Source organism: Elaeis guineensis, chromosome 1 (assembly GCF_000442705.2).
Source record: "Elaeis guineensis isolate ETL-2024a chromosome 1, EG11, whole genome shotgun sequence".
Taxonomy (NCBI): domain Eukaryota; kingdom Viridiplantae; phylum Streptophyta; class Magnoliopsida; order Arecales; family Arecaceae; genus Elaeis; species Elaeis guineensis.
In genome coordinates, this window is record NC_025993.2 from 58328568 (window position 1) to 58342352 (window position 13785).

At 45.3% G+C, this 13785-nt stretch overlaps 1 non-coding gene across 1 annotated transcript; it reads left to right on the forward strand.

Moving 5' to 3' along the window:
* Positions 1 to 730: 730 nt before the first annotated feature.
* LOC140854912 (small nucleolar RNA R71) lies at positions 731 to 837 on the forward strand. Its single transcript, XR_012138006.1, has one exon. It is a non-coding gene; the product is annotated as a small nucleolar RNA R71 (small nucleolar RNA).
* The last annotated feature ends 12948 nt before the right edge of the window (positions 838 to 13785 follow it).

Genomic DNA, 13785 nt, shown 5'->3' on the forward strand with positions numbered 1-13785 from the left:
ACCATGTTCTCATTCACTAATGGTCGAAGCCAGCTGACTTACTTGCATTTCCAGATGGGCTATAGCTTGGGTGTTATTATTTATGAATTGACCCGTGGTTTACATAAAGCTGGTATGTGTCTTCATCATGGCTTCTAGGCTTTTCTCTAAAGAGGTAATTTTCTTGTCATTATCATGGAAGCCTGGCGGGTTGTTCATCACTGGGTTGGACCTTAGATTTTGCTGATTGAAATTTGGATTGCCTACATTAGGATTCTGGGACCATGAGAAATTCGGGTGATTCCTCCAACCTGGGTTATATGTGGGTGCATAAGGATTGTTCAATGGTCCTTGATAGGTGGCATTCACCTGTGCACACTCATTCGAGTAGGAACATTCTTCTAAGACATGGTCTGGTGCATTGCACCCTTTACACATGGGTGCAGATATTTGATTTACATTGGCTGGTCTCTGTAATTCTAAAGCTTCCAATCTACGTGTTAAGGTTGCAATCTTGACCTCTGATGCTAGGGTTGGTTGAATTTGATGCATTCCTCCTCTTGAAGGTGTAGCTTTATCAGGTTCCCTTGTTGTTTCCCACTGTAAATTTTTCTCGGCTAGGTCTTCTAAGAATTGCCAAGCTTCAGTAGTTTCTTTGTCCATAAATTGGCCTTGGCACATGGACTCTAGCATGGTTCTTGAGTTTGAATCTAACCCCTCATAGATGATCTGGCATAGTCTCCAAGTTTCTATTCCATGGTGTGGGCATTGGGTCAAAAGATTCTTGAAACGATCAAAGTACTTCCAAAATGATTCACCAGCTAGTTGGTAAAATTGATTTATTTCATTCCTAATCCTAGCTGTTTTATGATGGGGGAAATACTTTTTCAAAAATGTTCTCACAAAGCCCTCCCAGATAGTGACAGAATAGTTTGGCAGACTATAAAGCCACTTCTTAGCATTATCCTTAAGGGCAAAGTTGATTAATCTAAGTTTGACCTCATCCTCTGTTAATTGCAGTTTCATGGTTGCACATACCTCCTCAAATTTTCTAATAAATATATAAGCATCCTCTAATCCTGTGAATTTTGGAAGCATATTTATGATTTGAGGTTTGATTTCAAAATTGTTAGCTGTGGGTTGTGGCAACCTGATACAAGATGGTTGGATGGAGCCAACTGGATAACACAAATCCTTAACGGTCATGGGTTGGATTGGTTCAGCCATTGGAACAACAGGAATTGACTCAATTCTAACTAGACGACCCGACACTCTTCTCCACACACGAGGTGTATAGTTCTCAATGTTTATACAATTTTTTTTTATAAAAATTTTTATGTATAAGAAAAAGAAAGAAAAGAGAAAAAGTTCTAAAGAAAAGATCCTAAGGAGTCCTAAATCTAAAGAAAAGTAACCAAATTAATTTAAATTTTAATAAATTTTTTTTTTATTTTTCAAACAAGTGAAACAATAAATTAAACTCAATCTATCCTAGAGTTAACCTAAATCTAGACAGCTCCTAACTGTTCCAAGATGACCCTTCAAGCCTTCCAAGTGGAGATTGATCAACTAGTTAGCCAGGTAAGTATAAGAGGTGGGAGGTTCACTCATCGTTGCCTTTCTAGATACCAAACGAGTTGGCCAGGCCAGCAACTGAACCAATTTAACAAACCACCCTCAGGGACTTGCCTAGACACCAACTAATCAAACAACTCAAACTTGGTAGAACTCTTAGGGTTTCTTGTCCTATTGAGCTCGAATTCCTTAAGGTTGACGTCTAATTGATTTTAAGATTAAAGGTCTAGGTAATGCAATATGATGGAGATGGTTTTTGGGCTAAGGAAGGGTAATGAAATCCCCACCTTATCTTGTTAATGGGTTGATGCCCTTAGATTAATTATGAAAATACAAATGCAAATAAACAAGATGACCAAGAATGTAAAAGATTTTAATTTAGAATTTTTTTTTTATTTTGATATTTTACTTCACGATTATGAAATGTCTTTTGTTTTGTTTTATTTTTTATTTTTTTTTTTGTGATTAGGTAAATTCAAATGATTAGGTCTAAAAGGAAAAGTAATTAACTAAAAATAATAAAATAAAAATTAGAAGCATACCTGAGTTTTCCAGCAATCACCAACTAAATCTAGAAACCTAAAGAAAAAAGAAAGAGAGTTATAAAGCATGAGGAACAAATATTTGAAAACAATTTAAAATGCCAAATCCCCGGCAACGGCGCCAAAAACTTGATGTGCAAATCTTAAAATTTGTAAATAAAATCGCAAGCGCATAGTATGCAGAGTAGCACGACCAGCGAGTACGGGTCGATCCCACAGAGACTTGGTTTAAAAATAATTTTCAAATCTATGCTCAAGCGAGCTTTAACGAAAATCGAAAATCGAAAGTTGTTTGCTAAAGATAATAAGACTAAGGATCTAGGGTTTTTGAATCCACTAGATCTAGATTAGGGAATTCTACCTAGAATTTTTTTTATTGATCCTAACGACTACTCCGCTTGTCTTTCCCAAGCATAGATTATGAAGGGACTAAGGCTGAACGATAACCCATCAAGATTCTTTACAGGGGAGTAGTAACTAGGATCCCTTAGGATTTTCTCCTCCTATGCATTGAATCAAGCATGAACTATGAAGGGACTCTAACCCAACTGTAGTTCATCAAAAATTCTTGGCAAAAGAGGAAGAAAAAGAAACCCTAAGAAAAAGAAAGAACCCTATGTAAAACCCCTACTCATGATCTAGCTTCATCGCAAACCCTAGAAGGGATGCTTAGCTAGACATGATCTAAATCTACTTGCAAAATTTAAATGCAGAAAAATAAACTACCCTAATTTCATAAATTAAACTATCCTAATTGCATAAATTTAAACTGCATAATTTAAACTAACCTAATTGCATAAAATTAAATTGCATAAATTAAACTATCCTAATTGCAAGAAAAATAAATTGTATAATATAAAGAGATAAAATTGCATAAAAATAAGATTTTATAAAAAAAAAAATTATTACAAAAACTTCAAAGCTCGAGGCTTGAGAAGAAAGCTAAAAACCCCACTATCTAGGGTTACAAGCTTGATCGGAAGGCAAGAATCATTAAAACAAGGGCCTTTGGGGGTTTTTTATAGGCATTTGGGGGTTATAAAGTTTTTAAAACTTTAGATGTGGGACTAAGAGATTTTAGAGGGCTGTTAGGGAGGTTTAGGGGCTCAAATCTCGCTCAAAAAGCACTTAAATCCATCAAGAAACCCTAGAAATTGTTTCAGCCATCCGATCTTCATCTAAAGGACCCAATTCATCTAATAAATCAAGCCGGAAGCGATTCTGGGCTGTCGGATCATGATCTGGGTGAAGCGCTGCCGTTGGATTGTGCTGCAGAGATGGGATCAGGTCGGATGCATCGCGGACCGTCCGATCAAGGCGCTGGAAGATTTCGTCCGTTGGATCGTGCTGCAGAAGGATCCCGTGTTGTCCTAGTGTTTATTGATTCTTGCAATTGCCTTGATTACGGTTGGATCTTGACCGACGGCGATGGTGGCCGTCCGATGGTGCAAAAATATGGAGTGTTGGATCTTGATCAGAGAAGATCGGACCATCGAGTGATGTGAAGTTACCAGGTTGCCCTTCGGAGCTTCTTCTCTCTCCTCATGAGCCCTGGACCGCACGCGTGGATCGGGCTCGCGATGCATTGCGGTGAGCTGAGACTCGCTGATTGGCTGGTTTATGGTGCGTCGATGGGTCCATGGTCCAAGCGCCTGTTGCTGTGGACCAAGCGGCTAACCAGATCACCAAATCAGTTGATTTTTGACCAATTTTGACCTGATTTGACTCGGGTTTGACCCAATTGAGTCTTCTTTCTTCATTCTTCAATTCCTAGGTCAATTTAACTCCGTTTTACGTAAAATTTGCACCGTTGGAATCCTCTTTCCTTGTTCTTTTTATTGATGACCTCTTCTTCTACAAAATATAATAACAAGTATTAATTTTCTAATAAAATTAGATAATTTAGATATTAATTGATACTTTTTATGTCAATTTGTGACATAAATCACCTTACATCTCACCTGTATGCCATACCAGTGTCTCCACACTTATTGGTTAAGAAGACAACCAACCTATATGGCACACAATGATCTATACTTGATAAACGTTGTCATCCTTGGTAACAACGTATCATTTGATCGTGAACAAATTTAAGGACTAAATGACAAATCCTCCTTTGTCGAGTCTAAATAGTCCTAAGGACTTCACCACAACATAGGAGTTCATTAGAAGATGAAATATTTTATGATGAAAAATATCAAAATAATTTTTATTAATTCATAATTCATGTACAAATACAAAAATGAGCACAACCGTCAACAGGCTGATGATTGGCTTTGGGACACTATTCTCAATACATCTGCCATATTTCATAATCGAAATAGGCTGCAACAGCAAGCAATGTGCGAATGGATTTTAGCATGGCTATGGGCGAGAAGGTATCCTGATAGTCAATGCCTTTGTGCTGACTATAACCTTTCGCTACGAGCCTAGCCTTGAATGTCTCCACATTCCCATCTGCACCTATCTTTCTCTTGAAGATCCATTTACACCCAATAGGTGCAATACCTTCAGGTGGATCTACCATGGTCCAGACTTAGTTTGAGTGCATCGAGTCAATTTCTGATCTCATTGCCTTTAATCATTTCTCAGAGTCGATATCTGATATCGCCTCGTCATAGGTCTTGGGATCATCACCATGAACTCCATTTCCCATGAGGAACATTTCCTCTACATCCTCTGGTATGGTACCTAAGTACCTTTCAGGAAGATGAAAAATCTTAGTCGATATACGAGGTGGAAGAGGTTGTGTTAAGACTGGTTCTAATTGATTAGGTTCCTCAGGTTCTTTAGCTCGTTGCTCTTGGGAGACATTCTCCTTGAGCTTAATTATTCTTCCGATGCCACCATCTTGAATAAACTATTTTTTAAGAAAAATAGTATTTCGACTCACAATCACATTGTGGTCTTTCTGAATATAGAAATAGTATCCTAATGACTCTTTAGGATATCCTATGAATCGAGCTCTAAAAGATCTGAACTCTAACTTATCCGCCTATTGTCTCTTGACATGAGCCGGACAACCCCAAATTCTGAGATGATTCAGACTTTACTTCTTACCATGCCATATCTTATACGATGTGGTAGGAACAGTTTTAGAGGAAACCTTATTCAATACATAAATTGCTGTCATGAGACAATGTCCCCAAAAAAATTCAGAGAGGTCCGTGAAGCTCATCACGGAATGGACCATATCTAATAAGGTCCGATTTCTCCATTCTAAAATCCTGTTGAGTTGAGACATTCTAGGTGGAGTCCATTGAGAGACTATACCATTGTCCTTAAGATAGTCTAAGAAATCTCAACTAAGGTATTCACCTCCTCGATCTGATCGAAGAACCTTAATGGGCTTTCCTATTTATTTTTCTACCTCATGTCTGAATTTTTTGAATCTTTCAAAAGCTTCAGACTTGTGTTTCATTAGAAACACATACCCATACCTAGACATATCATTGGTAAAGGTAATGAAGTAGACGTAGTTGCTTCTAGCCAACACATCAAATGGGCCACACACATCCGTATGTACTAGGGCAAGTAGGTCTGTGGCCCTTTCCCCATGTCCCACAAAAGGAAGCTTGGTCATTTTGCCTTGAAGGCATGATTCACAAATTAGATATGACTCAGAAGTCAACGGACTCAATAGTCTGGATTTCTCTAATTTGTTAACCTTGTCTTCCGCTATATGACCTAGCCTTAGGTGCCACAGATACCTATCATTTAGACTATCTCTAGGCCTTTTAATTCCTATGGCATTCACATTTTGCTCGATATTAAATACAGATACATCAATATGTTGCTGATAGAGACTGTTAATGAGAAAATCATCTGTAACTTTATTATTTTCATAAAAAATATTACAATGATCCTTATGAAAGCTAATTACATAGCCTTCTTGTGCTAAACATGAAACAGAAATCAAATTCCTGTTTGCTGTAGGCACATAATAACAATCTCTAAGAAATAAATCTAATCCTAATGGTAATCGTAGAGGGTAGGTTCCCACGACCACAGCAGTAACTCTTGCTCCATTCCCGATGTGTAGGATCATCTCCCCATCCTTCAGCCTCCTGCTCTCCTCAAGACCCTGCATAGAAGTGTACAAATGGGCACTAGAACTAGAGTCAAGCACCCAACTAGATGCAGAAGAAACCGTAAGATTAGATTCTAAAATGAGCATACCTCCAGAAGGACCATCCTTCTTGTTCTTCAGAGTGGCCAGGTACTGAGGATAGTTTCACTTCCAATGATCATCTGATTGGCAGTGGAAATATTTTTCCTTATCAGCAGCCTTCTTCTTCGATTCTGTCTTCTTCTTCTTGCCATCCACCTTCTACTTCTTCGCAGACTTCTTTTTCTTTCCAAAAGACTTTCTCTTGAAAGAAGTCTGCTCTACAGTAAGAACTGAGCTTTTTGAACCCTTCATGGAAAGCTCAGCCGTAACCAGCATGTTCATTAACTCGGCCAAGGTACACTGCATCTTATGTATATGAAAGTTCATAATGAAGTGACCATATGCATCGGACAAGGACTGAAGGATCACATCAATCTAAAAATTTTTGTCTAAGATGATACCGAGCTTCTCAAGCTCCTCAAGATCCTTAATCATTGTCAAACAATGATCTTGGACTGACTGCCCATCACGCATCTTGGCCTTAAAAAGTCTTTGACAGACTTGATACTTGGCCGTGCGACTTTGTTCACCAAACAACTCTTGTAGGTGAGCCAACATTTGGCAGGTAGTCAAAATGTTCTCATGTTGGTACTGCAAGTCTTCAGATATTACACCCAATATGTAGTACCTTGCTTTGTTATCATCATCCATCCACTTTTTCAGAGATGCTCTCTGTTCAGCAGTCGGACATGCTGGCATGGCAGGTGGGTCCTGGTCCAAGACATGAGTCAATTTTTTAAAATTCAGAATAATTTTGTAGTTTCTTAACCAGTCTTTGAAATTGGATCCAATCAATCTGTGGGTGTCTAGTATTTTCATCAGGGGGTTTGAGGCAGACATGTTTCCTGTAGAGAGTCAAAAGTTTCTAGTTAGATTTTATAATCAGACTTAATCAATTTATTTAAAAATTTTATTTTTAAATAAATTAGGCTCCCACTATTTTCTCAGATCCCTACACTCCCTTGGTAGAGATGTGAAAATCTCTGTGATCAGTGATTTCTAGTGGGTGGTGCGGTTTCACCGACTGGCTCATCACCTCACCTAACAGTTATTGGTGATGGGTCAACCAATGAGTGGACAACTCTTGTCCAATGATTCTCTAATCATGGTGCACCCAAAACTTGGTCTCTAATTCATGAAGCTCACCATATCCGGAATATTGCTCTAATCTTTAGTTAAGCCAAACCCACCATTTGCATGAACTAAATTCCTGATTTGATCCCTCACCATATCCGAAATATTGAGCCCAACCCATCCTCTAATCCGTAGCATCCAATGCCTAATGGACATGGTTGCATCTTTCCAGTGCATTTGAGCCACTGTAACCAGTCGAGAACAATCAACCCCAGAAAGGGCCCGCACATCCACAATGGTGGAAGACCTAGACTTAATATTTTCTTAAAGAGATTTGATTTAGATCTCATTAAACTTGACTTGACATAGTCATAACAATTATGACAAACCTAGTGGCATGGATTAGCTCGAATTGTTAGCCATCTCTAATCAGAACTGAATCAACACATATGGCCAGGTAAGTGAGATCGGTGGGAGGGATATGCCATTAACTCGACAAGAATGCATTCGAGTCGAGTAGCTCCCAATTAAAAACCAGTCGGTCGAATCTGCCCAACTTACCTTAGACACCAAATTGTCGAACCAGAACTAATTGGGTTAGCCTACAATCCAAGCTCTAACCTCTGAGCTAAATTAGGTCTTAACTTGATCGAGTTACATCTAAATGTGATTCGATCTTGATCTAAACTTAATCCTATTAGGCTGGTCAATTATTAGCTTTCATGATCCCACCTAACCAACTCCTGATTCGGTTTGATCAACCGCTAGACCTAATTGAGCTACCCAAGCCTGAACCCAATTTTATAAAAATATCTTAGATCTGAAATTTTTAATTTTAGACCAAATTGATTTCATAAACTTAATTCATTAATTAAGTTTAGGTTCATAAATAAAACATGTAAAATAAATCCTAAGATTTCAGGATCTAGGATTTTGCAGAAAAGTAAGTTTTGATTTCTGATTAAGGATGAACGCGTGGCACCCCGACACGTCATATGAACACCCCATTGAATGGGAAGAGAGGGTCTTAAAACTCTACTTTGTTCTTATGATCAGACAGCCATGAGAAACACCTTAATCAAAAATATAAATTTAACTACAAAACTAGTTAGATCTAAATTTACATATCTAATATACAATTTAAGATCTAACTAATACATGCTTTGCATACATCTCATGTATCAAAAATTGATCTAATTATCATGCTTTCAGATTTAATACATCACATGTAATATCTAAAAAATAAAATTTAAATTTAACTATTCAAAATTAAATCTATTCTAGACAAGTTACAGGAACAATTCTATAACTAGTCTAGGCATGCAACAGATCAATTTTATAAAAAAATTAAAATTTTATTTTTTATTATTTGATCTAATTATAACAGTTATAATATTAAAAAAATAAAGAATAAATTAGATTTAATTCATATTTTAATCTCATTAAAATATAAAACTTAAGACTGTTCATGGATTCAACTAATCTTAGTCTAGTCATGCATCTCATGCATGTTAGATCTTCTTAGATTTAATTTTAAATATTTTTGATTTTAGATCTTGTTGGGTATAAAATACCCACAGTCGAAGTTCTCGACGGGATTGACCCTTGCATGCTCCGTCCATGATTTCGACCGCAAGGAGGACTCCGCCCGGACTCCTACGGGAGCCGGGCTCCGTCGCCAACTTCAACTGCTGGTAAACTCCATCCGGACTCCTACGGGAGCCGGACCTCACACCTGACTTCAATTGCAGGAAGACTCCACCCGGACTCCTACGGGAGACGGGCTCTGTCCACGACTTCGACCGCAAGGAGGACTCTGCCCGGACTCCTACGGGAGCCGGGCTCCGTCGCCAACTTCAATTGCTGGTAAGCGCCGCCCGGACTCCTACGGGAGCCGGGCTCCATCCACGACTTCGACCGCAAGGAGGACTCCGCCCGGACTCCCACGGGAGCCAGGCTCCGTCGCCAACTTCAATTGCTGGTAAGCGCCGCCCAGACTCCTACGGGAGTCGGGCTCCATCCACGACTTCGACTGCAAGGAGGACTCCACCCGGACTCCTACGGGAGCCGGGCTCCATCGCCAACTTCAACTGCTGGTAAGCACCGCCCGGACTCCTACGGGAGCCGGGCTCCGTCCATGACTTCGACCGCAAGGAGGACTCTGTCCGGACTCCTACGGGAGCCGGGCTCCGTCGCCAACTTCAACTGCTGGTAAGCTCCATCCGGACTCCTACGGGAGCCGGACCTCGCACCTGACTCTAATTGCAGGAAGACTCTGCCCGGACTCCTACGGGAGCTGGGCTCCGCCCACGACTTCGACCGCAAGGAGGACTCCGTCTGGACTCCTACGGGAGCCGGGCTCTGTCGCCAACTTCAACTGCTGGTAAGCTCCATCCGGACTTCTACGGGAGTCGGACCTCGCACCTGACTTTAATTGCAGGAAGACTCTGCCCGAACTCCTACGGGAGCCGGGCTCCGTCCACGACTTCGACCGCAAGGAGGACTCTGCCCGGACTCCTATGAGAGCCGGGCTCCGTCGCCAACTTCAATTGCTGGTAAGCACCGCTCGGACTCCTACAGAAGCCGGGCTCCATCCACGACTTCGACTGCAAGGAGGACTCTGCCCGAACTCCTACGGAAGCCGGGCTCCGTCGCCAACTTCAACTGCTGGTAAGCGCCGCCCGGACTCCTACAGGAGTCGGGCTCCATCCACGACTTCGACCGCAAAAAGGACTCTGCCCGGACTCCTACGGGAGCCGGGCTCCGTCGCCAACTTCAACTGCTGGTAAGCTCCATCCGGACTCCTACGGGAGCCAGACCTCGCACCTGACTTTAATTGCAGGAAGACTCCGCCCAGACTCCTACGGGAGCCGGGCTCCGCCCACGACTTCGATCGCAAGGAGGACTCCGCCCGGACTCCTACGGGAGCCGGGCTCCGTCGCCAGCTTCAACTGCTGGTAAGCTCCATCCGGACTCCTACGGGAGCCGGACCTCGCACCTGACTTTAATTGCAGGAAGACTCCGCCCGGACTCCTACGGGAGTCAGGCTCTGTCCATGACTTCGACCGCAAGGAGGACTCCGCCCAGACTCCTACGGGAGCCGGGCTCCGTCGCAAACTTCAATTGCTGGTAAGCACCGCCCGGACTCCTACGGGAGCTGGGCTCCATCCATGACTTCGACCGTAAGGAGGACTCCTCCCGGACTCCTACGGGAGCCGGGCTCCGTCGCCAACTTCAATTGCTGGTAAGCACCGCCCGGACTCCTACGGGAGCTGGGCTCCGTCCACGACTTCGACCGCAAGGAGGACTCCGCCCAGACTCCTACGGGAGTCGGGCTCCGTCGCCAACTTCAACTGCTGGTAAGCTCCATCCGAACTCCTACAGGAAACGGACCTCGAACCTGACTTTAATTGCAGGAAGACTCCACCCGGACTCCTATGGGAGTCGGGCTCCATCCATGACTTCGACCGCAAGGAGGACTCCGCTCGGACTCCTACGGGAGTCAGGCTCCATCGCCAACTTTAACTGCTGGTAAGCTCCATCCGGACTCCTACGGGAGCCGGACCTCGCACCTGACTTTAATTGCAAGAAGACTCCGCCCGGACTCCTACGGGAGCCAGGCTCCATCCACGACTTCGACCACAAGGAGGACTCCGCCCAGACTCCTACGGGAGCCGGGCTCCGTCGCCAACTTCAATTGCTGGTAAGCACCGCCCGGACTCCTACGGGAGTCGGGCTCCATCCGCGACTTCGACTGCAAGGAGGACTCCGCCCAGACTCCTACGGGAGTCGGGCTCCGTCGCCAACTTCAACTACTGGTAAGCGCCGCCCGGACTCCTACGGGAGCCGGGCTCTGTCCATGACTTCGACCGCAAGGAGGACTCCGCCCGGACTCCTATGGGAGCCGGGCTCCGTCGTCAACTTCAACTGCTGGTAAGCTCCATCCGGACTCCTACGGGAACCAGACTTCGTACCTGACTTTGATTGCAGGAAGACTCCGCCCGGACTCCTACGGGAGCCGAGCTCCGTCACCAACTTCAACTGCTGGTAAGCTCCACCCGAGCTCCTACGGGAGTCGGGCCCCACCCCCGGCTGTGGCTGAAGGAAGACTCCATCCGAACTCCTGCGAAAGCTGGATTCCGAGCTCCTCTTGGACAGATGGCTAACCATCTCTCTCCGCCAGACACTCCAGTCGGACTTCAGCCGGCAGACCTTCACCCCCTGGCACGCTGCAGTAACAGCCGCGATTCTGCTCCATTCCTTGCAGCAGATTCCACGCAGCTCCATCACTCCACGACCCTGCTCCACCTCCTACGATAGATTCCATGCGGCTCCATCACTCCTTGGCAGGCCGTAATAATGGCCACGGATCTACTCCACTTCCTGCGATGGATACCGCACGATTCTCCTATCCTCTGGCAAGTCGCGACAATGGACGTCGCTCCGCTTCTCATGGCAGACTCCACGTGGCATGCCCCAGTAATAGCCACGGGTCCACCCCACTACTCGCCGCAACAAACTTTTCCTGACCATGGGCGGCCCACTACCAGACGGTTACAGGCGTCACCATCAGTTTGTTGCCCCCTCCGCCTATAAAAGGGGGAACCCCAGATACATTATTTGATAAGCTCTCGTTTTACCTAGAAACTCTGCTAAAATTTCTGTTCGAGCACTCCATTCTTGTTGAGGCAGAGAACTGACTTGAGCATTGGAGGGTCTTGCCGGAGCAACCCCACCTCCGATTTAGACTTCTTTTGCAGGTCCCGACGGCGACCGCGACTCCCTCGACTCCAGCTTCTCCGACACAAGCAGATTTTTGCACCAACAGGATTGGCGCTAGAGGAAGGGGCCTGTGTCTTCGCAGTATCCTTGTTCTTAAAGGAGCGCTCAACGGGACCGCCCCCGGGCATCTCTTCCGGCATCCCCCCCCCCCTCTTTCCTCCACTTGGTCCTTGCTCGATGCCTCCCCGCAAGGCATCCACACGACGATCCATGGCCTCCATCGCCAGATCTCAAGCTCCGGCCTCACCTCTTGTTTCCCAACCTCCTCCTCCTCCTCCGACGACGGCGGTCGGAGTTGAGCAGTTTGATCTACTAGCGCAGCAGGTCAGAGGCCTCACTGAAGCTGTGCAGGCTATGCAGCAGCAGCAGCAGCAGCCACAGGCATCAATGCGCCTGGAAAGGGTGTCGCCGGAACATCAGAATCCGGCGGCAGGGCAGGCCACTTGGGCCAGCCATCCCGTCTTTCCTGGGAAAATGAACCCGAGGGTGGAGAGCCCTCAATCGGACCACGACTCCACCCCTGGAAGATCCCTGCCCCCATTCTGCCAGAGGACCCTCGAGACTCGAAGTCGAGAGGATTTCCTAGACCGGAGGCTCCAAGAGATGAACTGATGGATCGAAGAACTCCACCATGCTCCCCTCGCTTATGGTGAGGATATTTGCACTGACCCCCCTTTTCTCAAATGATCATGCAGGAACCAATCCCGCCAAACTTCAAGCTCCCCCAGTTCGAAAGCTACGATGGGGCTTCAGACCCGGTTGATCATCTGGAAGCCTTCCGGATGATGATGCTGCTTCATGGTGCTCCCGACACCATTCTATGCCGAGCCTTTCCATCCACCTTGAAGGGAGCGGCGAAAAACTGGTACTCAGCTCTGAAGTCGGGTACCATCTTTTCCTTCGATCAGATGAGCCACCAATTCGTGGCCCATTTTGTCAGTAGCCGGCACCCCCAGAAGGGTTCGGAGTCCCTCATCAATATCAAGCAGAGGGAAGGGGAGTCCATTCGGGCCTACATCAACCATTTCAATGTCGCGACGCTGGAGGTCCAGAACTTGGACCAATCAGTCGCAATGGCCACTCTGAAGGGCGGCCTTCAGAAAAATGACCTTTTGTTCTTCCTGGAGAAGAAGTACCCCAGAGATTTTGCTGATTTGTTGGCTCGGGCTGAAGGGTACGTCCGAGCGAAAGAAGCCTTCAAAATGAAGGATGAGGAGACCATGAGAGAGCGGCAGGCGGGAGACTCGAGCAAGCCCGCAGTCGAAAAAAGGTCGAGAGAAGCTCGACCGCATTCTCGATCCCCTCCTAGGCACAAGCGTGCCCATACTCCACCCCGGGTGCGCAGGCAAAGGAGTCCGGATCGTGGGGTTCGATGGGATTCTCCGTTAGGAAGGTTCCGCAACTACGCCCCCCTTAAAGCCTCGAAGACCCAGGTACTGATGGAGGTCAAGGAGCAGCTCCCTAGGCCTGAGAGGATGCGCACACACCCCGAAAAGTGCAACCCCAACAAGTTCTGCCTCTACCACCGCGACCACGGCCATGACACGGAGGAATGCATCCAGCTTCGAGACAAGATCGAGGAGCTCATCCGATGAGGTCGACTCGACAGGTTCATCCGACGCCGGCGTGAGGGTAGAGGAGATCGGCCAGGGCCCTGCCGCA